Source organism: Lactuca virosa, chromosome 5, assembly GCF_052849685.1.
Source record: "Lactuca virosa cultivar CGN04683 chromosome 5, Lactuca_virosa_CGN04683_v6, whole genome shotgun sequence".
Classification (NCBI taxonomy): Eukaryota; Viridiplantae; Streptophyta; class Magnoliopsida; order Asterales; family Asteraceae; genus Lactuca; species Lactuca virosa.
Genome location: NC_136430.1, coordinates 243,718,127 through 243,731,209, shown reverse-complemented (window position 1 = coordinate 243,731,209; position 13,083 = coordinate 243,718,127).

Here is a 13,083-nt window from a genome sequence, read left to right as displayed (position 1 = left end):
CGGTGGGGACCATGTTAGGGCATAGAGCCACCAGGTCGCAGAACCTGGCTGTATAAGCCACTATGTCGGAAACCTGCATTTTGAGGTTCCAGAGTTCCTCCTCGAGTTTCTGAATTTCGCCCCTCGAGCAGTACTCCCTTGTCATAAGGTCCTTCAGTGTGTCCCAGCCCATGGCGTTGGCTGTTACCAAAGAGAGGGATTTGACATGGCCATTCCACCACGTCAGGGCCCTTTGGGTGAAGGTGCAAGCAGAAAATTTTATCTTGCTTCCCTCAGGGCACGAGCACATCTCGAAGATTGCTTCTGTTCTTTCGATCCATTGGGATAGTGCAAGGATCCCTCCGGTTCCATTGAAGTATGTAGGTTTGCAGCTGATGAAATCTTTATAAGTACACTCCCGTGCACGTGGATGGATTTCACCATGGCTAGAGTTGGTACCAGTCCCCGTTCCACTAACGCCACTAGAGTTTACTTGGGCCATGGCGGCGGTCACAGCTGCGGTCACAGCTGCCTGGAACATCACCGCATCGAACTGCTGTGGAGGAGGTGGTGGTGGTGGAGTTTAATTAGCAGGTCTGCCCCTGGTCAGACGAGGACGAGGCGGCATCTTTTACTGAAAATTGATAGAGATGATGATAATAGTAAGAATCGATTGTGAGTATGATGAGTGGGTTCCATGGACTAAATCGCCATAATCCGAATATCAGATAGAGTCATAACAATAAAGTAGGGAAATGCAAAAGCACAGACTTTCCCATAGATTAGACAACTGCCAATATTACTGGTATTAATGATGTAAAATGAATTCAGGAAAAGTGACCTCACCGTAGGTCTTACATCAAACCATAAAGGAAAATGTTGGCAGTTTAGTAGTCTAGTTAGAATACTTTCAAGGTTAGGAATGTTTACAGACAAGTGAAACAGAGATACTGAAGAGGAAGGCTATTCTTTTAAGAAGAGAGAGAGGATGAGCAGATAATCTTCCATTGGCGATGGGCACCCTTTGGGCAAACCCTTCAGTCAGCCATGGTATCTATGCGAGAAAAGAGAAGGGATAGTTAATAGACGTACTAACCTAAGATACTTATAAGATGATCGTTATTAGTTGACTCAATACTTGCATTGTGCATACCAATTACATGCAACCAAAACAGGATAGACCTTCGAATAGGTGACCCTAACTCTAAATCCACAACCAAACAAGGAACAGGAAGTAAAGCAAAGATCACCGATTCTGAGTCTATAACGCCTTAGTCGCATGTAACCTTAGAGTATCCACTTAGTAACTATTGCCCTACTAGTAACGACCTTTTTAGTTCTCACATATGTAATCTACAGTAATGCAGAATACCCCTATGGTACTCTGTTCTAATGTTCTCGTTGTGGTAGTGTTGGTAAGTTTTTAGACTTGTTGCAACATGACAATCATTCTTAGGCACATGCTAGTCACTCCTCAGAAAATATAGTTGATCAGGCTATATCCCCTTAGGTTTGACTATATGTCTCTAAACCTAATTGTGATGTTCAACAATCATAATACTTTTGTTCTGTTCTAGTATGATACTGGCCCTAGTATGAATAAATGTATATATATATATATATACTTAGTTAAACATTTTATTATTTAAAAGTATATATTCTTGGTCAGAGTGTTTTAATCCCAATGTGTTTATAGTTCGTATATCTTTTAGTATGAATAAATGTATATATATACTTAGTTAAACATTTTATTATTTAAAAGTATATATTCTTGGTCAAAGTGTTTTAATCCCGATGTGTTTATAGTTCGTATATCTTTTATGGGTTGATATACTTGATTCACTATAAACAGTGCTCTGATACCAATCTGTCACACCCCAAAACCAAGAACGACGGAAACGTTCTGGGGTGGAGGACGTCGTGTACAGTATCACAACAATGCATAATAGTAAAGACAACCAACAACATCCATTGCATTAATATAATAATTGTAATACAAGCGTGTTCTGTATATAGTTTGTAAGACACCAAAAGTATAATCAAAATAAAAGATGAGCCTTGTATGTGCTCCATCTTCTCAAAAGCTTCATCTATACCTGTCTACTGATGACCTGAGAATACAAGTTATTTTGAAAGCGAGTATCAGCACAAAGCTGGTGAGTTCATAAGTATTTAGTGTCATTGCTTGTATAAAATTGTTAGTAACAATGTAGTAAGTAATTGATTTCAAATGTTTTGGAAATAGTATACTCCCTAGAAAACCCTATGTTTTCCAGTAAAAGGTAGTCTTCTACCAAGACCCGGTTGTTTGTATAATTGTTCTTTCGTAAATATAAAGGTTTTCCCCAGTGAAACTATTAGTATAAAAATGTAGTTTACTTAAACGAGTATGTGACAAAGTCGCAAAGTAATGAAATACAGACTCCAGGTAGTACTAAGTGTACAGTACGCCTCGAAAAAAGTAGAAATATGTAGACTCCAGGTAGTATTAAATGAACAATACGCCTCGAAAAGTCTAAAGTAGAAATATGTAGACTCCAGGTGGTATTAAATGAACAATACGCCTCGAAAAGTCTATTTTTACCTTTAATTTTTAATTAGTTAATTAAAGGTTTGAATGTGAACTCGTATGTAACCATGCTGATTGACGGCTGAATGACTAATTACCCTCCAGGTCACACGTAGTATGGTGACATTTTGTCACCCCTGGGCCTGGTCGGCTCGGACTGTAGCTAGCAGTCGGGATGTGGGAGTGTCTGTCCCGTATAGATCTATACACATAATGCCCGCTCTCCCTCCAGGAGACTCTGGTTACACGGTAATAGCACAATGAAGTGTCGTATCGAGAAGTAGTACGTCACATTCCGTTTTAGTATTTACTGTTTGTATATTGTATAGTATGTTCTCTTGTATAGTGTATAGTATGTTCTGTTACTCAATGTAGTTCTTATGTAGTGACTCATAAATGTATTGACTCTTGTATGGGTCGTTGTAATAGTAGTAGTGAGTAGTAATCCCTTAACTATACCTATAATAGTTAAATAGTAAGGTTGTTTGGATGCCTTTGTTACAGAAAGGTACTGAACTGAAGTGAAAAGCCTTTATATCCAACACATATATATATGATATATAACTAAGAATTCAACGACATTCGGACAGATAACAGAATACCCTAAGTCCACAACCAAACAAGGAACATGAAATAAGGTGAGCTATCAGTCCTAAGTCCTTCAAGTCTTACTTATATAAATATATGGGTGTAGATATGAGTTTGAAAATAATGAGAGTTTAAAAGAGTTTAAAAGCAGTTTTAACATTTAAAGAGTTAAATAAAAGGTTTGTAACACTTGAAAATCCATAAGTTTGATAGCAATTTGAAAGTAGTATTAAATCTTTCTGTTTGTTCTAGTTATTAATCACATGTGATTAAAGCAATAACTAGAAATGTTTAACTTGTATTCCCCCCATAAAAGCATTTAAAATCATGTAAAAGGTTAATTAAGGGGTATGAACTCACCTGCAGTGAGTGGTTTGGATGGAAGTGCCGGGTAGGATGCTAGGTGTCAAGTGAGGACTTGAACACACATGGATCCTATGTAACATGTAGTGATTCATAAATGTATCCAATTAGTCATTTAATAACTAATTAATCAAGTAAAGACACTCTAATACATGGAAACACTTAGTTTCAAGTGTTGGGAGTGCTAAAGGGTTGTAATTAATCAAGTAAACACTTAGTTTCAAGTATGGACTCACATTGGAGTTTACCTCCCATTTGGCACCAATACATGAGTTTACGGTTTTTGGTCAAAACCCCCATGAGTTTATGACCGTAAACTCATGGTAAATGGTACTATTGTGTGATTTAAGGTCTTATACCCCTCAAGGAAGTGTTCTAGGTTTGAATCAAAGGCTTAGGAAGGGTTTAGGGCACAAAATGGCCCATCTTTGGAGTTTACGGTCCTTGGACCACTCCTTGGGAGTTTACGGCCGTAAACTCATGGTCACTCCTACCATTTCGTGTTTTGTGGTTTCTAGTTCATGCATGCAAGGTTCTAGTCTAATATCCAAGCCTTAGAAGGTGTTAGTGGCACTTAAACACCACTAGATGGTGTTTACGGTTCAAGGATATCCCTTGACCATTAACACAAGTGTTCTTGAGGGTTTTTGGTGTTCTTCAAGGGTTTAGCAAGTATTCTAAGCAAGTAACTAGTTAGGAGGAGTATACTTACTTATATGAAGCTTGTAAGAGTGATTAAGGGCCAAGAACACTAGTGCGTGTTCTTGGTGTTTTGAAGAACACTTGAAGATCTAAGTAAAAATGAAGAATTTATGGATGAAATGATGTATAAACACTAGATAAGGTGTTATAACAACAAAACAAGTGAAGAAAAACTTACATTTTTGGAAGATGATCTTATGATAGTTGAGAGAGAATGGTGGGTGTTCTTGAGTTAGGAAGTGAGAAGTGAGGGAAAAATGGGTAAACTCATGCTATATGCATGAGTTCTTGGTAAAAAGGAGTTTACGGCCCAAACTCCTCATGTTTGGCCGTAAACACCTAGCTAAGGTGTTAATTGATTGTTTGTTATACAACACTCCTAAAATATACTTCCATGTATTTGTTCGTTTGACGAAAATTAAAATAAAACACCCAAACGGACTTTAAACCGGCCAAAAATGTACCGAAATGAATTTGACTAATATTTGAAGTGCTTGACTGTAGAGTTTGTTCCAATGAAAATTTCGGGTTGTCACACTAGCGGCTAAGTGCATCGGCCATAGCATTGGCCTTCCTCGGGTGGTAGAGGATCTCACAGTCGTAGTCCTTCACCACATCTAACCACCGACGTTGCCTCATGTTTAGATTCGGCTGATCCATGACATACCTCAAGCTCTTGTGATCCGTGTAAATGGTACAACGGACCTCATAGAGGTAATGTCGCCAAATCTTGAGGACGAAAACAACCAACCTCAACTCTAGGTCGTGCGTCGGGTAGTTCGCCTCGTGTGGCTTCAGTTGCCTCGAAGCGTAGGCGATGACGTGCCCCCTCTGCTTCAACACTGTGCTCAAACCTGAGATGGACGCATCACAGTATACCACGAAGTCATCAACGTCCTCCGGCAGGGCTAATATCGGCGCCTCGCACAACCTCTGCCTCAAAGTCTTGAACGCTACCTGCTGCTCAGGCCCCCAACGAAAAACAACTACCTTCTTTGTCAGCCGGGTCAGGGATACAGCTATCTTGGAGAAATTCTGAATGAATCTACGATAATAGCCTGCTAATTCGAGGAAACTCTGAATCTCAGATGGAAACTTTGGAACCTCCCATCTAATCACAACCTCCACTTTGGCCGGGTCGACCAGAATACCGTTCTGGTTGACAAGGCGCCCTAGAAACTGCATCTCGCGCAACCAGAACTCACACTTGGAGAATTTGGCGTTCAAGCTCTCCCTCCTCAAGGTATCCAAAACCTTTCGCAAGTGCTCCTCACGTTGCTCCTGTGTCTTGGAGTAAACCAAGATGTCATCGATAAAGACTATCAATGACCGATCCAACATCGGTCTGCATACGCGGTTCATGAGGCCCATGAAACGTGGTAGGAGCATTGGTGAGCCCAAAGGGCATCACCCCGAACTCGTATTGACCATAGCGAGTTCGGAAAGCAGTCTTCTATATATATTCGTCTCTGACTCTCATCTAATGATATCTTGAGCGGAAATTGATCTTGGAAAACCAAGATGCGACCTGTAGCTTATCGAAGAGGTCGTCAATCTTTGGGAGTGGGTAACGGTTCTTACCGTCGCCTTGTTCAACACCCAGTAGTCTATGCACATCCGTTGGGACCCGTCCTTCTTCTTCACAAACAGAATCGGGGCTCCCCAAGGAGAACCGCTTGGCCTGATAAATCCCTTGTCTAACAGCTCCTGCAGCTGTGTAGACAACTCCTGCATCTCGGGAGGAGCCAACCGATATGGTGCCTTGGCTATCGACGCTGCACCAGGGACCAGGTCCATCCGGAACTCCACCTGTCTCTCCGGAGGTATCCCATGCAATTCCAATGGGAACACATCCGGGTACTCCCGCACAACTGGCACATCGCTTACTGTGACAACTGGCAAACTTAGAGCCAAACCCAATCAAAAGATGTACCATGTATAAGTGAGAAACACATTGTAACCTTGTCACGTTTAATCACCCTTAGCCTTAAGGGCATGTTTATATATGTTAATATAAATTGAAATCCATGTTTATTTAAGTTATATATATATATATATATATATATATATATATATATATATATATATATATATATATATATATATATATATAAACCATGTGGAAATAAACTAATACAAGTTAACAAGGCTTTAGGAGTCAAAAAGGTCAACAAGGGTCAAAGGAATCACATTGTTTGAGTGTTGTCCAATTCTAAGCCATTACCCTTGAGTTTTCGGCCATATAAGACCGAAAACTCCTTCATGGGATAAGCCATGACCGTAAATAACTTCATTTAAAGCACCTAGGACCGAAAACCCTTTACTCTTTGAACATTATGACCGCAAACCTCTTCAATTGGTAGTAAACTATTCATTTTGGCCGCAAACACCTTCAAATAGACAGTAAACTCCTTAAATATCTTCATATCTTATCCTAATTCAGCTTCCCAATGTGATAAATCCCACTTACCAATGTAAGCCTCCCATCAACCTCTTATCTTTTCCTTCATATATAAGATACATATAAGATACATAATAGAAATCATTTGTCACATTTCACACATCCAGTAAACATAGACATCCTCATTTCTCTCTCAAAGTATCAAACTCATTCCTTCCATTTACAAGATACAAATCACTCCTGGAGACCTTTTGCTTTAAGACTGATTTAAGCTTTGGTAAGTTTCCTATAGAATCCTAATATTTCACAACCATCCTATGATTATTATGAAATATTCACACATAAATATGTGTTTAAACATTAGGATACGGCTATCGTTTCGTGTTCTAAATCGAGAATCACAGTTTCTAGTATCGTTATCTAAACCGCGACTACACACCAGGTGAGTTCATACCCCTCCATTTTGAAGACTTTTTCTATGTTTTAGGGGGGGGGGGGATACAAGTAACACACAATAATATTTTCGTTATAACGCGAACATTTTAAATACTTTATTATACTATTTTACGAAAAGCGTTAAAAACACGAAATGGTTTTACTATCAATCGCGTGTTATTTCACGAACAACATTTTGATAAACATTACATTATTTGTACAAATATATATATATATATATATATATATATATATATATATATATATATATATATATATATATATATATATATCGAATACAAAATGTCCATTTTATCGAAACTTTACAAATATAGTTTACGAAACTTTACCCCTTTGTAACCCGTTGAGGAAAAGGTAAAAACGATATAAAATACATATATCGCCGTTTTACAACATTTTTGACGTTATCATGGAAATATGGGATAACGTCAGTTACAACCGTTTTTATCGCAAAAACACGTACACTCGTTAAATGAATTTGTGAGACGCTGTCTTCATCGTACCTAACTTAGGTATACAGAAAGTCTTGTATTTATAACCGGAATCTCCGATACGAGAGCGTGATACTTGTGTATAGATCTATACGAGACTGATGATCCCACACCCTAACTACTAGCTATAGTCAGACCGGCATGTTATGGGCGACAAATGTCATAAATAACTCGGCGCCTGAAGAACGACGAGGAAGGCACTGCATCTTAAAAGCACCGTTATGAAAACTCACATGGAAAACGACTATACGTACACTTTACGCGAAAACACTTTTCTTCGAATAGTTTTATACATGAATAAAACTACTTATTACTACTTTAAGTACGGAAAACACAAGTACATTTTGGTCTGGGAACTTTTAAGACTACAACTCATTTGTACGGAAAAATATAGGATTTTGAAAATATCCGATTTTCTGGAAACAAGCACGATAACTTTTCATGGAACGGATTACTATTTTTATATAAACTCTTATGAACTCACCAACTTAATTGTTGACAATTTTTCAAACAACTTGTATTCTCAGGAAACCAGTAAAACAGGTAACCACTAGCTTTTGAGGATGGGGCGCTAAGGCGCCAAACAAGTCTTTTTGTCCTTATATTGTAATTGGCTTCTGAAACATGTAATCTTTACAATGATGTAACTTTTCCAATTATATATATGATGGTCATGTTTGCTTTCTTTACTATTATTCAACTGTTATGATACAATACATGAAAGTCATCCACCCCGGACATTTCCGCCATCCCGGTTTTGGGATGTGACAGATTGGTATCAGAGCATTGTTTATAGTGAACTAACTATATCGAAACACATAAGATATACAAACTATAAATACAATGGGACAAAAACTCTCTAACAAAACATTTTCGTACAAGTATACTTTAAAATATTAGGATATATTTATAAAAGTATAAGTATAAGTATATTTACTAGTTGGGTGTCATAACAATAACAAAACAATAAGTATTAAGATAAGTTGAACACTACGAGTAGGTCTCGGGGTATGTAATCAGATTTGGGATGAATATAGCATGATCAACTATATTTATCCAAAATGTGACTAATGTATGCCAAGGAATAGTCGTAGTGAACACCGAGTCTAAACTTACCAACAAACCATACAAAGAACCCCTAAACTTAAAATACTATAGGAGTATTTTCGTAATACATTAAACCACACACTCGAATCCTCTATGTACGTCTTACCTCTATTTCTCGAATAGACTTTTTGGCAGGATTCCACTTAACTGGAGATCCCTACCATCCTAATCAAGGAAACGAAGGTTGGAACGTGGAAGATCTAGAGGAGGATTCCGAAGAAGAACTAGAACCAATGGAAGACGAAGGTGAAGAGGATTCGGAAGACACCGACTCAGATCCAGAGGTCTACAATCTGCCGCTAGCTGTGCGGTACCCCACAACCAGACAGAACTTCCATGGCACGACGCCAAGAACAAGGCCAACGCCCTCCTTACGGGATGAAAAAAGGCTTCTATAACATCTCCAAAGGAGGTTCAACAGACAGGGCTCTCCCGGTCATAATTTGCCGCATCGCTGACCAGGGTGGGCAGGCAAGGGCATCCGCCAACCAAATCATGGAGGTTGGTGCAACCACCGAGATCACTGCAGTCCATCTCCGTCGTCTGGACGAAGACCATGATCAGACCAGGAACCACACTGAGGCTCTTCAAAAAGAAATGACTGCTGCCCGAGCGGAAATTAGAGCACTTCGGGAGCATCAGGCTACGCTGGAGCGACGTTTAAAGGGAAGCAGAGCATGAAATAGAAGAGTCCAGTACTCAGGGTAGCACCCGCCACGAGTAGTGTTTACATTACTCACATTTTGATACAAACTAGGACTATATATCTGTGTTAATACTACCCTTACCTATATGTAAACTCGACCCTGTGATTAAGTGTCTATGTTATTTAAGGGATTGTAATGCTGTCAAGATTTTCCTATAAAACATTGATGTATTATAGACCTGTTTAAAAAGGTCAAATTTTCCCAACGTTATGTATTAAGGATATCTTAATGAAATTGACAAGCATTTATTTGAATGACACTACTAAATTCTTATATTAAATTTTAATCGCTCAATTTACTACAATAGACTTCCATCATGAGTTTCTTACACAATACACTAAAGTCGGAACATAACACGAATGGAACCAAAATGACCTAGTTTGTTAACAATCGACTTGTAACCACTGCTATAAACTTATCATCGTTTCATCTTTAAATTTTATAGCAGAAAAATGCCTCCACGCAAATCTAACAGACGCTTCAACAACACAACAATAGCACCACCACCACCGCCCCCGCCTCCACCACCTCAGATGGAGACTGCAGTCTTTCAAGTTGCGGTGACAGCTGCTGTAACCGCTACTATAGCACAGTTTAGCTCCAACGGTGCCTCTGGGATTGGAATCGGTAATAATAGTTCCAACCAAGGCGACAGCCATGGTCGGCCAAGAGGATGCTCCTATAAGGACTTCTCGAACTGTAAACCCAAAGAATTTTATGGCGACGGAGGTTTCATCGCCTAACCAGGTGGTTCGAGAAGACTGAGTCGGTATTCGAAATATGTGCTTGTCCGGAAGAGAATAAAGTCAAATTCGCTGTCTGCACTTTCACCGATGGGGACCTCTCTTGGTGGAACGGTCAGGTCAAATCTCTAACACTCCCCGTGGCTAACACATTGAGTTAGGAGGACCTAAAAATCTTGATGCTAGCGGAATATTGCCCAAGAGGCGAAATACAAAAATTAGAGCAAGAACTCTGGAGCCTCACAATGGAGGGTTCCGATATAACATCATACACCACAAGCTTTAGTGACTTGGCAGTACTTCGTCCCGGGATGGTCACCCCGAAAAGCAAAAAAGTAGAACGTTACCTCTAGGGACTATCACTTCAGATCCAAGGAAGTGTAATAGCTTCGGAACCCTCTACCTTTGATAGTGCCAAACGTCTGGCACGAACGCTCGTAGATCACGAAGTCCGCCAGGGCTTCATGACACCCATTCCCGAACTAGTGAAAGGGAGTAACAACAAGAGGAGACCTTGGAACAAACGGAAGGGAAAATCAACGCATGAACCTGTTGGATAAGGTGTCTAAGTCCATAACTTATTTGGTATATACTTGACCCGACCCGGCATGGTCCATTTGGGTTGCACTTCACCCGAACTAGTTATGGATAATTTTATGAGAGTTGTATACTTACGATTTATTAATATATTATAAGTTATAATATATTAATATAAAGTCATGTTACCTAATTAGTTTTAATCTTGAATTAATTATGAATTAATTTAGTGATTAAAAGGAAGACTAATTAAATCATGGGCTATTATATTTATATGGTGCGGGCTAATGCTCATTTGTTAATGGGCTAAGCTTATGTGGAAGTCCATGGATGATCCATGGAGCATTTAACCCATGGATCCTTGGAATAGGAAAAGACATGGGTTATTAGGGTTTCACCCTAACCATGTACACTATATAAACAAGCTTATGTTGCATGAAAAAGACACTAATGTGTGTGTAAGTGTGGTGGCCAAAATCAAGAGTTAGCATACTCTCTCATATATTTTCCAAGTTTGTGGTGATTTGTGATTTCCATTTGAGGCATTCACATTATTGGTGCTTGGCTCTCAAACTCCAAGGAATCAACAATCAACAAAAGGTATGTAATTCATCTAGTTCTTTTATGGTTAAAAGTACCCCATGCCATGCTAGATAGGTTATAAACCTTGGAAAATAATATTTTGCATGTATCTTAGACAAACATAGATCCAAGGTTTAATAGGGTTGCATGTACACTTAGGAAGTGTTAGAATGCTCAAAACCCTACAGTGGTATCAGAGCCTAGGCTTGTTTGTTTGATACTTGATGCAAAATAGTGAAAAAAGTCGAATTTTTTTGCTGTCTGCCTGATGAACTCGCCGAGTCCATGGGGGGACTCGCCGAGTTCATGAGTAAACTCATCCTACTCGGCGAGTAGGTTCGTGCACTCGGCGAGTAGGTGCCTCAGAATGCATATTTTCGACTTTTGCTGCTGGAAATGGACTAGAGACATTACCCTAAACTGTTTTGGCGTTTTAAAACTTGTTTTAGTTGGTGTAATGGTAGTTCTAATCCATTTACAATAGCTTATATCAAAATTTCATGCTTTGTATGTGTTCATATAATTCTTGAAACTTTGATGATCATGTTCATGTTCTTATGAATTTAGAAGATGATAGGAATTATTTGCTGAATTGTTTAGGATTAGTTCTTGATCATTTATGTGTTTTAATGGAGTCCATAATTTGTCCTCAAGTTATGGATATCCAAAGGTCACTTCTTTTAAACACACACTTAAAACACATAAGTTACATGGAAATGAAGAGTCTTCATTTTTATGAACCTTTAATTCATAAGTTATGAAATGAAAAGTTTTGAATAGTTTCAAAACTTGTCCTCAAGTTTTGGAATTTGTAAAGTTACACACACTTTAATATACTTTAGTTCCAAACCCTTAGAGTTTTAAAAGTTAAAATTCAACCCTTATACTATTTATAACATTAATGGTTAATTATTATATATATGTATAAGATTAAGTCGTTTTACCGTTAGTAGGCCTCATTCACGAAGCCAGTCTATAAGGTGGGTATAAGGTTGTTGCCTATAAAATGGCAACTTAATGGGTGTCCACTCTCACCCACCGCTTGCTTGACTGGTGGAGGGTCGTTAGCCAAACGGGTAGGACAAGGACTTATAAATTCTCATTAAAAGTATGATGCATATTATAAAGTAACTAACCTTTTATAAATTCCCAATCTTAGTTACTTTAGGAAAATGTGAATGTGGTGCTACCCATGAAATTCACACTTTGTACCTTACCAAGTCGTTGGTGGAGCGTGTGTGGTTAACCGGCACACTAACTTGGACTAGTAAGGATCACGAAGGGTGACTTAATGTTTATCATAGATCGGTGGAGCGTGTGTGGTTAACCGGCACATTGATTAGGTGATAATATTAAGGGTACCAAGTGAATTTGCATGGTTATTCACACCTTGTTTTGTGATCCTCGGCATCCCAGTCACAAAACTTGAAGGGCACAATCGAGATTGAAACATGCCATTGAAAAGTTCAATGAATCTCAAAAGAATCTAGGAATTTCAAAAACCAATAAAACCTAATAGTTTTCATGGTGGAAATTGGTGAATCGTCATTCACCTACCTTCAAATATATTATAGCTTAGATTACGGCATCCCTCTTCTAAGTTATAATGTATTGTGTTGGATCCTAGCCTTAGTATTACATTTGGGTGTATTATTAAGGATTCGATATATCTAATCTAAACTTGTTTTCTTCTTTTCAGATGTCTTCCAACAACAATGCTTCGGGCTCTAACCCTACTAGCTCCTTTTCCCTCATGAACCTTTGTGGGAGGGTCATCTTTGATGGTTCCAACTTCATGGATTGGATCCGGAACATCAGGATGGTCACTCGCTATGAGGACAAGGAATATGTCCTCGAT